The sequence below is a fragment of the Pleurodeles waltl genome, chromosome 8 (assembly GCF_031143425.1).
Source record: "Pleurodeles waltl isolate 20211129_DDA chromosome 8, aPleWal1.hap1.20221129, whole genome shotgun sequence".
NCBI classification, from domain to species: domain Eukaryota; kingdom Metazoa; phylum Chordata; class Amphibia; order Caudata; family Salamandridae; genus Pleurodeles; species Pleurodeles waltl.
Genome location: NC_090447.1, coordinates 418,498,498 through 418,512,873, shown reverse-complemented (window position 1 = coordinate 418,512,873; position 14,376 = coordinate 418,498,498). Strand labels below are relative to the sequence as shown.

At 48.6% G+C, this 14,376-nt stretch overlaps 1 protein-coding gene across 4 annotated transcripts in view; it reads left to right on the top strand.

Moving 5' to 3' along the window:
- HERC2 (HECT and RLD domain containing E3 ubiquitin protein ligase 2) overlaps positions 1-14,376 on the top strand; it is a 1,448,528-nt gene that overhangs the window by 1,207,772 nt on the left and 226,380 nt on the right. The window lies entirely within an intron of this gene.

The window sequence follows — 14,376 nt, the reverse complement described above, 5'->3', positions numbered from 1 at the left end:
TGTTGCCTGTGTGTAGGAAAGTGCCACTGTTGGCATGGTTACCCTCCAACCTTTTGCCTAGTGTTGATGCCAACTTTGATTGAAAGTGTGCTGGGACTCTGCTAACCAGGCCCCAGCACCACTGTTCTTTCCCTAAAACTGTACCTATGCTTCCACAATTGGCACAGCCCTGGCACACAGTTAAGTCCCTTGTAAAATGTACCCATGTTACCAAAGATCCTGTGGCCAGGGATTGTCTCTAAGGGCTGCAGCATGTATTATGCCACCCTAGGGGACCTCTCACTCAGCACATGCACAATGCCTGACAGCTTGTGTGTGCTGGTGGTGAGAAAAAGGCAAAGTCAACATGACACCCCTCTCAGGGTGCCATGCCCACAAACCACTGCATGTGACATAGGTAAGTCCCCCCTCTAGCAGGCCTTACAGCCCTACAGCAGGATGCACTATACCAAAGGTGAGGGCATAGCTGCACGAGCAATATGCCCCTACAGTGTCCAAGTCCATTCTTCGACATTGTAAGTGTAGTGTACCATATTGAGTATATAGTCTGGGAGTTTGTCATTACAAGCTCCACAGCACCATCATAGCTTCACTGAATACTGGGACGTTTGGTATCAATCTTCTCAGGACAAGTGTGGGATTTATTGAAAAATGCACACTGAGGGCATCTTAGAGATTCCCCCTGTATGTTAGCCCAACTGCTAGTGTAGGACTGACCGGTCTGTGCCAGCCTGCCACTTTCAGACGGGTTTCTTACCACATGGGGTGAGTGCCTTTGTGCACTCTTTGGTCAGAAACGAAAGCCTGTCCTGGGTGGAGGTGCTTCACACCTCCCCCTGCAGGAACTGTAACACCTGGCGGTCAACCTCGGAGACTCAAGCCGCGGGTTACAGTGCCCCAGGTTACTCCAGCTAATGGAGAAGCCAGCCCCCCGGACAAGCCCCACTTTTGTCGGCAAGTCTGGCAGGAAAATTAGGGAAACAGGGAGGAGTGACCACCCCAGCCAGGACCACTCCTAAGGTGTCCAGAACTGAGGTGACCCCTCCCTGCAGAAACCCTTTAGAGTATGGATTAGAGCAAGAACAGGACTGGCATGAGTATCTAGGGGAAGCCAGTAGACTGGATACTTCTCCAGATGCTGGTATGCTCTCTCCTCCTGCTGTGGCTACGGAGGAGGGTGTTTCTTATGCAGCGGTGGTGCGTAGGGCAGCTGAAGTCTTGGACCTAGATATGCCTATGGTGCCAGTCAAGACTAATCTTCTGATGGAGGTGCTTCAGCCGGGGGTTGCTACATCGGAGCCGATGTTACTCTTCAGTGAGGCCCTAACAGATGTTCTTCTGGGTACATGGTCCAAACCCAGCACAGGGGTTCCTGTGAATAGGACAATTGGCCGCCGCCTTTGACCTGCTCCAAATGACCGTAGTTTCCTCACCCAACACCCCACCCCAGAGAGCTTGGTGGTCCTAGCCTCCACTTCCTGTGGGGCCTTCCCCTTTGCCCCTCTGGATAGGGAATCCAACAGGCTGGACCAACTTGGAAAGAAGTTGTTTTCTTCCACCAGCCTGGCTTTGAGATCAGTAAACACCTCTTGCCTATTGGGCCGCTTTCCCATACTTATGGGATACAGTGGCACAGGTGCTGCCCCAGGTCTCAGAGGGCATACGGGACACTCTCACCCATGCTGTGAAGGATGGGAGAGATGCAGCCAATTTTACTATCAGGTCTGGCTTGGACACGACCGACTCACTGGGCATTGTGATTTCTTCGACAGTGGCCCTACATCGCTACGCCTGGCTCCGTTCTACTGGCTTTTCAGGGGCTGTCCAGTCGAGTTTGATGGATATGCCCTTTGATGGCTCTCGCCTTTTTGGTGAGAAGGTAGACTCTGCGCTTGACGGGTTCAAGGATTCTCGAGCTATGGCCAGATCCTTGGGCCTTTTCAGCGCTGACTCGTCAGCAGTCTGTCTTTCGTCCCTTTTGAGGCTTCGGAAGGGGCGCGGTACCACGCCAGCCACAAGTTAGCCACCGTCCTCTGCTTCCCAGCACCCCGTGCGAGGATGAGGTTGTGGTACTGCCAGAGGACCGCCTTACACCCACCCAAGCCTCCCACTTTGCGGATATGTTGTTCAGATTTTTACCCTTTATCCAGGGCATGACTTTTTGTTGAGACAATCAGAAAAAAGTTGGTTCTTCCATGACTGCGCTTCTGGTGTGGAAAGTTGTGGAAAAGAACTGTCGTCCGCGCGCCGGGGTGGTGCCATGTGGATCTGAACGATGCCATCTGACGGCGGGCGCAGGATAATGCTCAGCAGAAAAATTCAGGATTCGAAGCTGACGCCAGGGAATTCTAAGGTAAGTAATCTGCAGCTCGATAGTCTCTACAAGATAATTCGTTACCGAAGGTAAGTAACTTGTTCATCAATACCGGTCCCGCCAGAGGTGGACCTTATCCTGATCCTGGTGTTGATACCTGAGCCGAATCTGCCTCAAGCCCGACTGCAGTTGTGCTGTTACTCGACTTCAGCGCAATCCGTTCCCCTTCAATCTGGCTTCGACAAACCCTCCTTTTGTCACAGCGATGTCCTGAGTTGCTCCATCATCTTTTTGGTTCCAGCTTTGACCAGAATGTACCCCCATTTGGAAACAACAATGAAGATGATGGAGGATGCTTATGATGATAAAAATATGTGCTTGGATTTGTAAGCGGACAGTCTTGGTACTTCCTCCAATGCAGGACGGAATCCCACCCCCCTTCGGCTGCCTTTGGAAGAGTGCTTCCTTTGCGGTAGTCATCAGACGTGCTACTGGTATGGCTTTACAAATGCCTTCTGTTGAGGTTAAAGCAAACGTGATTACTGTAGTCCTTCAGCCTGGTGAACACAGAAAAGAATGGGGTTCACCAATGATATGGAGCTACAACCACGAGAAATTATCCATGGGGCTCCTAGACCTCGCTGGGTGTCGAAAAAGGGGAGTGTGGGTGCTATGGGGGGTGAGTGAGGGGAGGGGGTATTTCCTTTACGGACTAGGTGGTCTCACACACTGTATCTGGCTCAAATAAAGATATTGGAGCAAGGCACTTAAGGTAGTTCTGTTTGTTTTTCTAAGTGAGACATCTTCAATTGGAAGATCAAACTTTTGAGCTGAGTGACTAATTTTCAGGAATTATATTTGAACACTTATTGACTGTTCTCAATAACTCTATCAAGGTTGTCATGTCTTATTTTGTATGAAGAATCATGTCAAGTTGGACATTCATTTGTGACCATAAAAAGACATTTACCGAATTGAACGTTCATCTTTGACAATAAAAGAAATATCTGATAAAGACACCTAGCTGCAGATTCCTTACCTTTGAAATTCTACCCAAGACTGGATCCAGAATTTTTTTAGCAGTACCTCTGTGCGTCGGAAGAAGGCATGTGCGAGTCCATAACGATATCTTAAACTGGATTTGACGTTGATGGAGTCCATATAATCCCCCGTCTGATATGCTGACATCAGTTCCTTCTTTTCTGTCCTTCCCATGTGGATCAAGAGCAGTTCCTCAGGCCTTTTTTTGGCCTATCTCAATATTTTTATGTTGAAGAAACAGTGTGCCCTTTTTTCTCATGTCCTCCGGGTTCAAACCTTGTGGGTCCTGTGGCAGGCAGTTCTCGTCCACAGACACTCATACATTTTGTATTTGGTGCCTCAGGGAATACCACGACTCCAAGCATTACTGCTCCTGCCATTGCCTTTGCCCATAGATTTCGCGGGGATGTCACAGGAGGATCCTGTCAGTGCGACTGGCGGAGGCCTTGCAACGTCGGTCTCGTTCAAGGTCTTGGAAGCGATCGGGAGACTGATCCAGGAGCAATTCCTGCAAGCGTACATCACTCTCGACATCGAAGGATAAGACATTGAAACGCAGGCAGTCAGATGCAGTACCCCGCAACATCATCACGGAAGTCCTGCATTTCAGACGCCCTCTCCCAGCGTCCGGCTAAAGAGTCCGTGCAAGCGTCCACCCCACACCTCCCTGCTTTCCCTGGAGCTGGAGGTGACTGACCCAGATGCGGGATTACTATAATTCCTTTCATGCACTCTTTGGGCCCCTACCTTCCTCTGGTGCATTTTCGAGCCCCAAGGAGGTGAGAGGTGTCCTACCTGAATCCACACCAGAGGGTTTTCCCTCAGCATCAGTTAGGCCCTCTGGATCTGTATTCTGATCCGGCTCCAGTGCACAGCCCTATGGGGTTTCCAACTGCGATGATAGAGTTCGATCAGCTGATGCTAACAACAACATCAGTGATGCTGATCAACGCTGAGCTGATCACTCTCTCTGACACCAAGACGCACTGCACCAATGCCAGATGGCATCAAGTGCAGTGACAGTGGTGCCATCTGGCTCGGACACCTTACCCCATCTTTCTGAACAGTCCCTTGCTGTTTTTTTTTTTACAAGAGAACAGACTTTTGGAGGCGCAGGAGTGGAGCTTGGGTTTAGGAAACCCATGGACAAGACTGTCCAACCTCTTCTAGAGGATAGTGGCTGATGGAGGTGGGTGAGGCTAGTGACCTTGAGTCCTCACCGGCTTCAGTCCTCCTTTCCCCCCCAGTCCTGTTACAGAGATGAATTCCTCCTTCACTGAGGTGCTGAAGAAGGCAGCTATGGTCCTAGACTTGCAGCTCCCCACTGTGGAGGTGACCACTGTCCCCTTGATAAAAGTGCTTCACCAGGGCCAAACAGGAGTAGAGCCTGTGCTCCCCTACAGTGAAGCACTGTATACCCCTTTATTAGGGGCCTGGGCTAAGCCCCGCTACAGGGGCCCCTGTGGACTGGCACATAAACACTAGCCTGCCCCTGAGAACCCAGCCTGTCTCTCCAGGCACCCAGCTCCAAAATGTTTTGTGGTGCAGGCCGCTACAGCCTCCTCTCACTCCAGCATCCTCCCTAACTTTCCTCCAGACAGGGAGTCCAGATGGCTGAAAACTTGTTGAAGAAATATTTTCTCCTCAGCCAGCTCAGCCTTGCAGTCAGTAAACAAAGCATGCGTTCTAGGCTTCTTTTCCCATGCGTTGTGAGATTCAGTGGCACGCCCTGCTGCCTTTGCTTCCAGAAGAGACCTGGTGCGAACTCGCCCAGGCACTTCAGTATGGACGAGAGGCAGCTACATTTGCAATAAAATGTGGTATGAATACCACTGACTCAGTAGGTCGAGGCATGGCTAATTTGGTAGCACTGCGCTGTCGTACCAGGTTACCTCACTCTGACTTTTCGGAGGCTGTCTAAACTATCTTGGAGGGCATGCCATGTCTTGTTACCCTGCTAACAGTGTTCACCTTTTGGTTGTGTGATTCCATACCAGAATGTAACGCCTCTCTCATGTGACTGTAATTTTCAACAGCCACCAAACAACACAACATGAGCTAAAGGCAGGTTGCTTTGTAGTGTGAAAAATAGAAGTAGATGATTTTTTTTATAACCAATCTTTAGTGATTTTAACTACATTAATGACACACAATATGACCAGTTTCTACACAATTACACAGTAGGCACATTTCCAGTATACCTATATTAAGTCCCCACATCCAAACCATGATAGCCTCACCACTTGCCCCAGATCTTCTCATGTTTTGGTGGCCCACGCCTCATAAATTGACTGTTCCTGCTGGGCACACCAGTCTCCCACCACTCCTCCATTCTGCCACCAAAAGGGGGTCCTGGGGATTTCCATTTACAATCATTATCACATTTGGCCACTGGTGGTGTTACCCCAATAAAGGTCCGTCCCTTCCTTTGTCCTCCCATTCCAGAACCATGGAGAGCTCTTCTCCTATCCCCTCCCAAAAGGGGATCAGTTTTGGACAAGCCTAAGCCATGTGGAAGAAGTCCACCTCTACCAGGGAACAGCTTGACCTGGGAGGTCCTGCTGGCATGGTGAAGTCGCCATGGAGTCATATAGCAAAATGGAAATAGTTAGGTTGGATCATGCAAGAAGCAAGGAAATAGCCATTTCCCTAGGGGCCAATCTGGCTTTGCATCAGTTATCATCGTCTATGTCACTTCCCCACCCCCCAATGCCTCCCAACGCACATGCAGCCCTGCGAAGTGGTCTGGAGCATTAATGATGAAATAAAGGTAAACCCTAGAGATGGTTCCCTTGCCCAGTTTTCCCAGTAAGATCTTAGCTTCAAGAAGGTTGAATTCAGGAATTTGTGTGCCTGTTAAGATGTGAGTTGATAGGGCGTGGCTCAATTGCAGATATTGATGGAACTGTGTGTGGTTATTTCTCTTGCATTTCCTGAAACAAAAGTATGGTCTCACCACACCAGACATCTCAAGATGGGTGATTCCTATTCTGTCCCACTTCTCAAAGCCCTGCAGGCCAGCAGTGTGATGTAACCACGTCCTCTGCCTCAGCAGGGTCATCCTGGTGAGCTTGTGTTCCCATCCACTGAATAGAAGCTCTGCCCTCTAGCACTACAGGATCTCCCATGTACAGTCTGGGACAGCCTGGGGGATTGGGGCCCTGTAAAGCAAGCCCAGGAGCCCATCCAGGCCCAGCAGGGTCAATTCCGCCCAGTAAACAGGGTCATCTCACCCCCTGTTAAATCAGTTGTTAATCACAGTGAGTTGCGCAGCTATGTAAAAACCATAGAGGTCTGCCATTCCTACTCTGCCATCACAAGGAAAGGCGGAAACATTAGAAGTCAGTGCCTGAAACTATCTCAGGGGGATCGGACAGAAGTTTGAAAAAATTTACAAGAAGCGTGGTCGAAACGTAATTTTAAACATGGCTAATCTCCCAGGGGGTTCAAAGGTAGAGTTGTCAGAGGACTCCGGTTAATGCTCCATGCCATTTCTGGGAGACTGGAGATGTAGATTCCCAAGTATTTAAAAGATAGGCAGTGTAGTGGGATTGCAGCACACCAGTAATGGCCGCCTGCATCCCCCTCGATTGGCAGCAATTGGGCTTTAGGTTTATTGACTCTGAGTCCAGAGGCCTCCCCACTTAGACGGAGAATCTCCAAGCACCATGGGCGCAAGTACTGCGGGATCGCCAGGAACTAAGAATATCATCAACGTATAGTGCTATATCTCCTCCGATTCCCCTACCCAGGCCCATCCCTGCATCACAACGAATGAGGCACACCAGTGGCTCAATCACTAAGGCAGATAAAAGTGAGGATAGAGGACAGCCCTGGCGGGTGGCCCTACAGAGTGGGAATAGTGGTGAAAGGGCCCCATGAATCCGAACCTGGATGATTGGACTAGCATATAGAAGACCAACCCATTTGCAAAAGTGAGGTCCAAGTCCTTCTTTTTGCAGCATCACTTGCAAGAAGGACCAGTCAGTGGTGTCAAAGGCCCACCAAAGTCTGTAGGGTAGCTGATGCAATGTGCCTGGGAGAGTGCCACTTGGACTTTTCGGATACATGTTTGGCATGAATCCACATTGAACTGGATGGGTAGGGTAAGGTAGGGTTGGGCTGAGTCGGGTGGCTATGATGTTTGTGAATACTTTGATGTCTGTAATGAAGGAGCTAGGCCTATATGAGGAACAGCCGTCTAAGGACTGACCTGCTTTAGGGATCAATACAATAGTTGCTGTGTCTAACCCTTGGTGAAACTACCCCTGTTTTGCTGCCTTGGTGTATAACTCCAGGAGGTGAGGGAGTGGGAGAGATCCCTAAAAGGTTTGACGAACTCAATCATAAAGCCATCTGGACCCGGAGTCTTCCCTAGGGCCAGGTCGGACAGCTCTTCACAAATCTCCTCAATCGTGGTTGGCTGGTCAATGTCGTGGGACAAGGACAAAAGGAATCGAGGGCAATGGGATATCCCTCTGTAGCAGATGATCAACTTCTTGTGGCTGCCTGGGGGCTGCAACGTAGAGTGTGTGATAGTAGTCTTCAAAGACCTGTGCCACCGCCTCAGTCCACTCATGAAGACTGAGTCGAGGGTACCACTCAAACAGCTGTGTCCCTTTGGGCCCAGGTAGTAGAAGATCTTGCAAGACTTATCTCTTTGTTCATATACCTGTTTGGTTGACGTCCTCCAGCACTGCCTGCCTTCTTCCAAGGAAGTCTGTCTCAGGCTATACCTCGCCAGCTTCAGCCTGCGGTTAGGTCAGGCAAGGCCTGGTGGTGCATCTGTCACTTCAAGAAAAAGATCTGAGTCTCCAGCGCTGTCATTTGCGACAACATGTGTGCCTCCTTGCCCTGGATATACCTCTTAATCAATTCTCTAAGGGTAGACTTGCTGGCTGCCGACAGAGTCCCAGTGGATGCCACCGGTCTTGGTTCATTGAAAGGAATCACTGAATCTCTACCTCTACAAAATCAGCACAGTCTTGATCCATGAGATACTAGGCGTTAATGTTCCTATTGGGTCTCAAATGCAGTGCAGGAAGGGCACAGCTCGAGGAGGTGGGGGCATCATCCAAAATGCTTCTGGGAAGGATCTGCACGTGCGCAAGGTGGAGGAAGTCAGGTGCCGGGAGCTAGATCTGATCAATGCATGACAATGTTTTATGTGCTACGGATACATGGGTAAACATGACCACGCAGAATTGCTACAATCTCAATGCATCGCAAATGCCCATCAAATCGGCCCACAAGGAGAGCTGTCTGGAGAGGGTCTGACAGCGTGGTCTGGGGGATTCAGAAGTGTCCCTCGCAGGGTGGGGATGACATTAGAATCACCCCCTATCAGTGAGATTCTCTGAGGAAGCTTGAGTAAGAGGTCTCGAAGTGCCTGTATTGTTGACTGAAGTTGTGGTTGGGGAACATAGACTGATAAGAAATGGTACTGTTGGCCCTTGAGTCGATCCTCAACCCATACATAGCGCCTCTGGTCGTCCACATGGGTGGCAGAAACCCCTCTAGTTGGAACACTTTATGTATTAAAATCACCACCCCTGGGAGAACTCAGCATGAAACACCCAGTCATAGTGGAAGGACCAAGAAAGGAACATTGTGTGCCCAGCACTTGATCGTTTGATGCAATCAAGGAGGGTGTTAACATTCCAGGACATAACCTTAACCATCATTAACAGGAAGAGGCATAGTGCAATTGTCATGTGTGATGTGTAGGGAAAGTATCAGCCATATTTGTGGTCAAACTTAAACAAAGTAACCCATCCCCCCCAACTACCTCCCACTCCACACTTCTAACCCTGAAGCATCTGCCACCCAAAATCCAAACAAAGCCTAGAGCCGTCTAGAGGCTCCTAGCTGCCCCCAGTGAAGGATTACAGTGCTTGACATCAGTCTCAAAATATCTCAAAATAGCATAGCATTCTAATTCATCAGAAACATGGTGGGCAAACAAAACCAAGCCCTAAACAGTGCAATGAAAAGCATGTGTAACAGGAAAGCAGAGTCTTTGTGGCATACTGCCTTGCCCAGTGACCAGATCGTTTCCACTCAGGCTAACTGTCCAAGAATAATGTGGGGAGCTCTGTTATCTCAGGATCAGAAAAGGTATGGTGTGCCTGAAAGCAGGGTGTCTGCATCAAGGGTGCTTGGTCTCACAGTGCAGCATTTCCTCCAGGCAGGGCTGGTAGAGGTAAAGGGGGTGTCCTCCCTCATCCGTGAAGCGACCTCCTCCAGTATGGTTTGGCAGTAAAGCTCACGTCGTTCCATCATCCATTTCCAGGCCTGCAACTGATCGTCAAAGAAATAGGTTGAAGAGTTAAATATCACTTTTAGTCTGACTGGAAAAAGGAAAATGTATTGCAGGTTGAGAGCTCAGAGTTTGTTCTTCACATCTTCAAAGAGTGCCTGCACTGTTGGACTGCATTGGTGTAGTCAGAGAAGACCATAATCTTCACATATTGAAAGCGCTGGCCTTGGTGCTGCCTGACCTCACAGAGAATGACCTCCTGGTCTCGCTGATTGAGGATATGAGCTATTAATGGACGGGAAGACCTCATAGGGGACTGACGGACCAGGTACCTATGTGCCCTCTCCACCACGAACCACTGGGACAGTTGGTCAGAGGGGATCCAGGACAGCAGCCAGTCCTCAAGCAGTCAATCAACATCTGACACCAGCAAATCGGAGATTATTCCTCAGCGACCAGTTCTCTGCATCTTAGGCTTGCGCCTTCTATGAGGTCCTGGTGGAAAGCAGATTGGAGATTTGAAGTTTGAGGGTGGCCACTTCATCCTTCACCAAGGACATCCTAGTCTCAGCCTCCGTCACTCAGCCATCAACATTGCAGAGGTCTTGACGCAACAGGGACACACCCACTCGGGCCGCACCCACCTTAGATTCAACCGGCTCTCTGGAGTCCTGAATCACATTAAGGATGAAATTGAGGTCAGCTTGCAAAGGGAGCGGTTAAAGGAGGGGGCAGCAGGCCCATGAGCACCAGAAGCAGGCCTGTTGTATTGATCAATCTTGGTCTGTGCCTGTGCGTCGGGGAGGTCTGTCATATCCCATCTCCAAGTGAATGTATGTGATGCTGGCGGGGATGGTTGGTTGCACTGCTGGGTGGCCCGCTTACCACCGTTGGGGTAGCATGAGCAGCCAGTTTGGTCAGGTGTTCACATGTGTATCAGCTCAGCAGGTAAGAAGAGGGCCAGCCTAAACTTTGGTTCGCTATCTATGGAGCTCATCGCTCCACCGCAGCAATATAACTCACCAGGGAGGCCCCAGTCCAGTCCAGCACAGTAGAGGCAGTAAGCGGGGGGCCCTGCAACACAATCTTGAATGGTAGGAGTGAGTGTTGTTGAGTCTGTCCCCCAGGAGTGGGTGCCCCCACTCCAGCCGCCTGTGCTATAAGGCCTGGGACCATCCAGTAGTTTAAGGAGTTGGGTGAGGGGCCATGGCTCAGGTCCCAAGTCGACCCCTCCATGCCAACCCAAGCAGGTTCCGCAGCAGATCGACACAAAGATACCAAGGTAATCACATTAAAGTGAGGGGGCAATGGGCCTCTTGCCACCATCCAGGGAGGCAGCAGTTATGACAGATGTCCCAGTGAAGGGCTAAGGTTCATAGAGTGCGTTTTAGGCTCTAGCCAAAGCAGGTGGGGGGTAGCCACAAACCATGTGCAATGGGGCATTGGCTCCTCCTTACAAGTATGTGTATTTTAAGGATTGGGGTCCCAGCACGGCCTCCAACCTGTAAGTGGTTCCAGTTGAGTCTCCCAAGCCAGCCTCTGCAGCAGTTGCGTGGACGATCTCCAGGCCCACTCTCCTAAGGTGCTGGCAGGCCACAGCATAGCAGCCTTGAGCGACGCACCCTCTCCCCTACAGTGATGGTCCCGGCCCACCCCTCGATATACTTCTCTCTAGTGTGGTGAGGCAAGGGTCTTCAAGGCACCGGGCCTGCAGGCTCCGTGCTGCACCCCCAGCTCAGGGCCTAGATGGCAGCCGCCATCTTGCTTGTGCGTCGTGCAATCAATCTGGTCCAGCCCCCGAAACAAGCCAGTCCGGCAACCCACGGCTCAATCCATGTCCCCGGAGTTTCCCCCGCACTCGCTGCAGAAGGATACTCATAGGGGTCGGCGGGAGCTGGCTAAAAACACTGCAACCATCTTTGCTGCCCAAGCCCGAAGTATCTGAATTTAACTTAACGTCCGGTATAACGAGACTTTGCTTAATGTAGAGCCATGCTAGAAATGGGCATTTGTGGTCAACTACACATAACAATCTCGAGAGGCCACTGGTTAGTTTTGTTGAAACTGGTGGCTATGGTTTGTTATGTGAAAGGATAAGAGACAATATGTCAGCGGAGAATGAATACAAAGGCAGACTCTGAAGAATCAAAACAAAAAAGGCTTCACTGTTTCAGACCCAACCACTAAATGACTGGAGAATGAACAACGTTAACTACAGGGTCTGTACACCAAAATGTTTTTCAAGTAAGAAGCGAGTTTCTTTAGTTACAAAGTAGCCACTGGAGAAGGTAGGAAGTACTCAGTTGCTTTTTGCAAAAAAGGTATTTTGAATAGAAAATTCTACCTTCATTATGTAGAATGTATTAATGCTGTAATTTTTGTAGACCACTAAGTTTGCAACTTTACATGTGGGATAATTGCCTGTAAAGTGTGATATGCTACTGTTTCACTTGGATTGTTTCTGCATTTCCTTACAATTATTCGATGAGGAAATGGATTCATGAGTTCGGTTGCACAGTAGTGCACCATTCCAAAAATCATACTTGCTTCCAGTTTAAAATACTGTGTAAGCTAGTGCTCAAGTATGTATCCACTTGCTATGACTTACAGGCTACATGTTTGTCAGATGTATCCCTAGGCGCATATTTTTGGCACGACCTGCAAGACTTGTATATTTCATTGAAAACATTTTTATCCTGTGAATAATTGTTTGTGTCCCTCAATATCACTACAAATTCATTTTTGAGACATCTTTGTATGTATTTTGAGCCTTCTTATTTACAGTGTTATTTAAAAGCCATGCAGTGCTGATAGGCTGCTATATAGCAATATAAGGAATCCTTTGGGGAATGTCAGCAACCACTCTACCCCACACTGTGATACACATTTTTTAATTAAAATACCTTGTGTATATGTCCCTAGAGAGCAGTACCGTGTTCATCACTCCCCTCTCACTCCATAGTCTATGAATTATATATCCGATAGAGACTTTTAGAAGTAGGTTCTTTACCCTTGAATTCTCCCCAGGCGTTATACTGGATCCGGAAGATTTTTCATGAGTTGTACCCCTGCAAGCTGGTAGGTGGGCACCGATGGGCCCCCAAGGATCCAGTCCTGGATCCGGACCTGCGCCAGTCATAGCTGTAGGAGGCTGGCTCAGTTTATGGTGTACACCTATGGTGTGGCACCCTATACTGAGTCTAGGCAACCCAAAAGCTCTCTAAGGGTAGTTGTGGTGAGCAGCTAACACTTATTTAAGAGGAGTGTAAATAATTTGCAATACCACTATAAGTCAGTCAGTAATTCTCACACACGAAAGAACCACACCTAGTGTTACAAAAAATAAAGTATTCTTTATTACAACTCGAGTACTATCCTAACTTTGGTATATCTCCACTCGGAAATACCTACACACAACAAAAATACTTAGCAACAAGCAGTAAAAGCATTGGAATACATAGGGCCTAGTAGGGGTGGGGGGGCAAACTATAGACTAAAACAAATTAGAATGGAGGTGCCCAGACAATTTAAGTGTGTTTGAATCCCTGGGGCTGGGGAGTATGGAATTACCAGAGGTAAGTATCAGAAATCTCATAGGCGCCCAGGGTGCAGAAGTATCGAGCTGGGTGTCCCATAGGATAACACAGGTCTGCCGTGGGTATAAGTTCCAGGATTCAGGACCTTTCTCAGAGGACCCCAAGGAAACCAGTTGGCACAAGGAAGGTTGGATGGTGCCCCTACCTTAGGATACCCAGAAGAATGGAGTGCCTACACCAGGGAGCCCAGGTGCATAGGGGTGAAGTGACGTCATAATCATTTGTTGGAATCAATGGGAGCCTCATTTGTCCAGCTGCTGTTGCAACCTGTGGACCAGGTTAACGGAACCCAAGGACAGATTTCAAACAAGAAGAACCTGAAAAAGAAGGAGACAGAGTCCAGACCACTTGGAGATGTTGAGGCGGTGCAGGTAGGCAATGCCCACCTTCCTAGAGGTGAAGTCCCTGCAGTTCAGTGAAGGAAGAAGTCCTGCTGTGGAGTCCAGGGGACGCAGGAACATCCACGGAGTTGCCCACAAGGTGTCCCATGTCGGTCGCCCGATTGCAGGAGGGTCAAGTGGTTAGCAGAACCACCAACAAACCTTGACAAATGCAAGAACGAGTTATAGAGGAGTTTTGTCAGAGTCACCAGATCCTCGGGTCTGTGCACGTTCCCAACACGTCCACCACTGAACAGCTCCAAGACTCTGATAGATAAATCACAGAGACTGAGAGAGTTCAAGAGGGGAAGAGGGGATTAGGAAGGGAACAGCTGGGAAGGAGACCTGTAGTAAGAAAAAGGTTAGAACACACAATATGAAAATTATATCTCCTAAAATCAATACTAGACTATGATTCTAAGCCTAGTCACTCTGAAAACATGAACAATCTAAGAGTTAAGTTAAAAATTACTAAGTTTTAAGATGGCCGGATACCTGTAGGGGAATCAAGATGAATTAAATGAAAACTTTCTTATTCAAGTACTTTCCTTTACATAAGAATCAGAAAAACACTCTCACTACATTTTAAACCACTCATATAAATCCTGTTTTGAGAATGTATACTAAGACCATACAATATTGCATCTAGAAACTCTGGCCTTCTGTGTACTGTTAAAATGTTTCAACACAAATTGCGCATATTGCATATATATATATATATATATATATTTATATATATAGTAAACAGCATAAAAGGATTGTGCACCATGAATAACACAATATGGA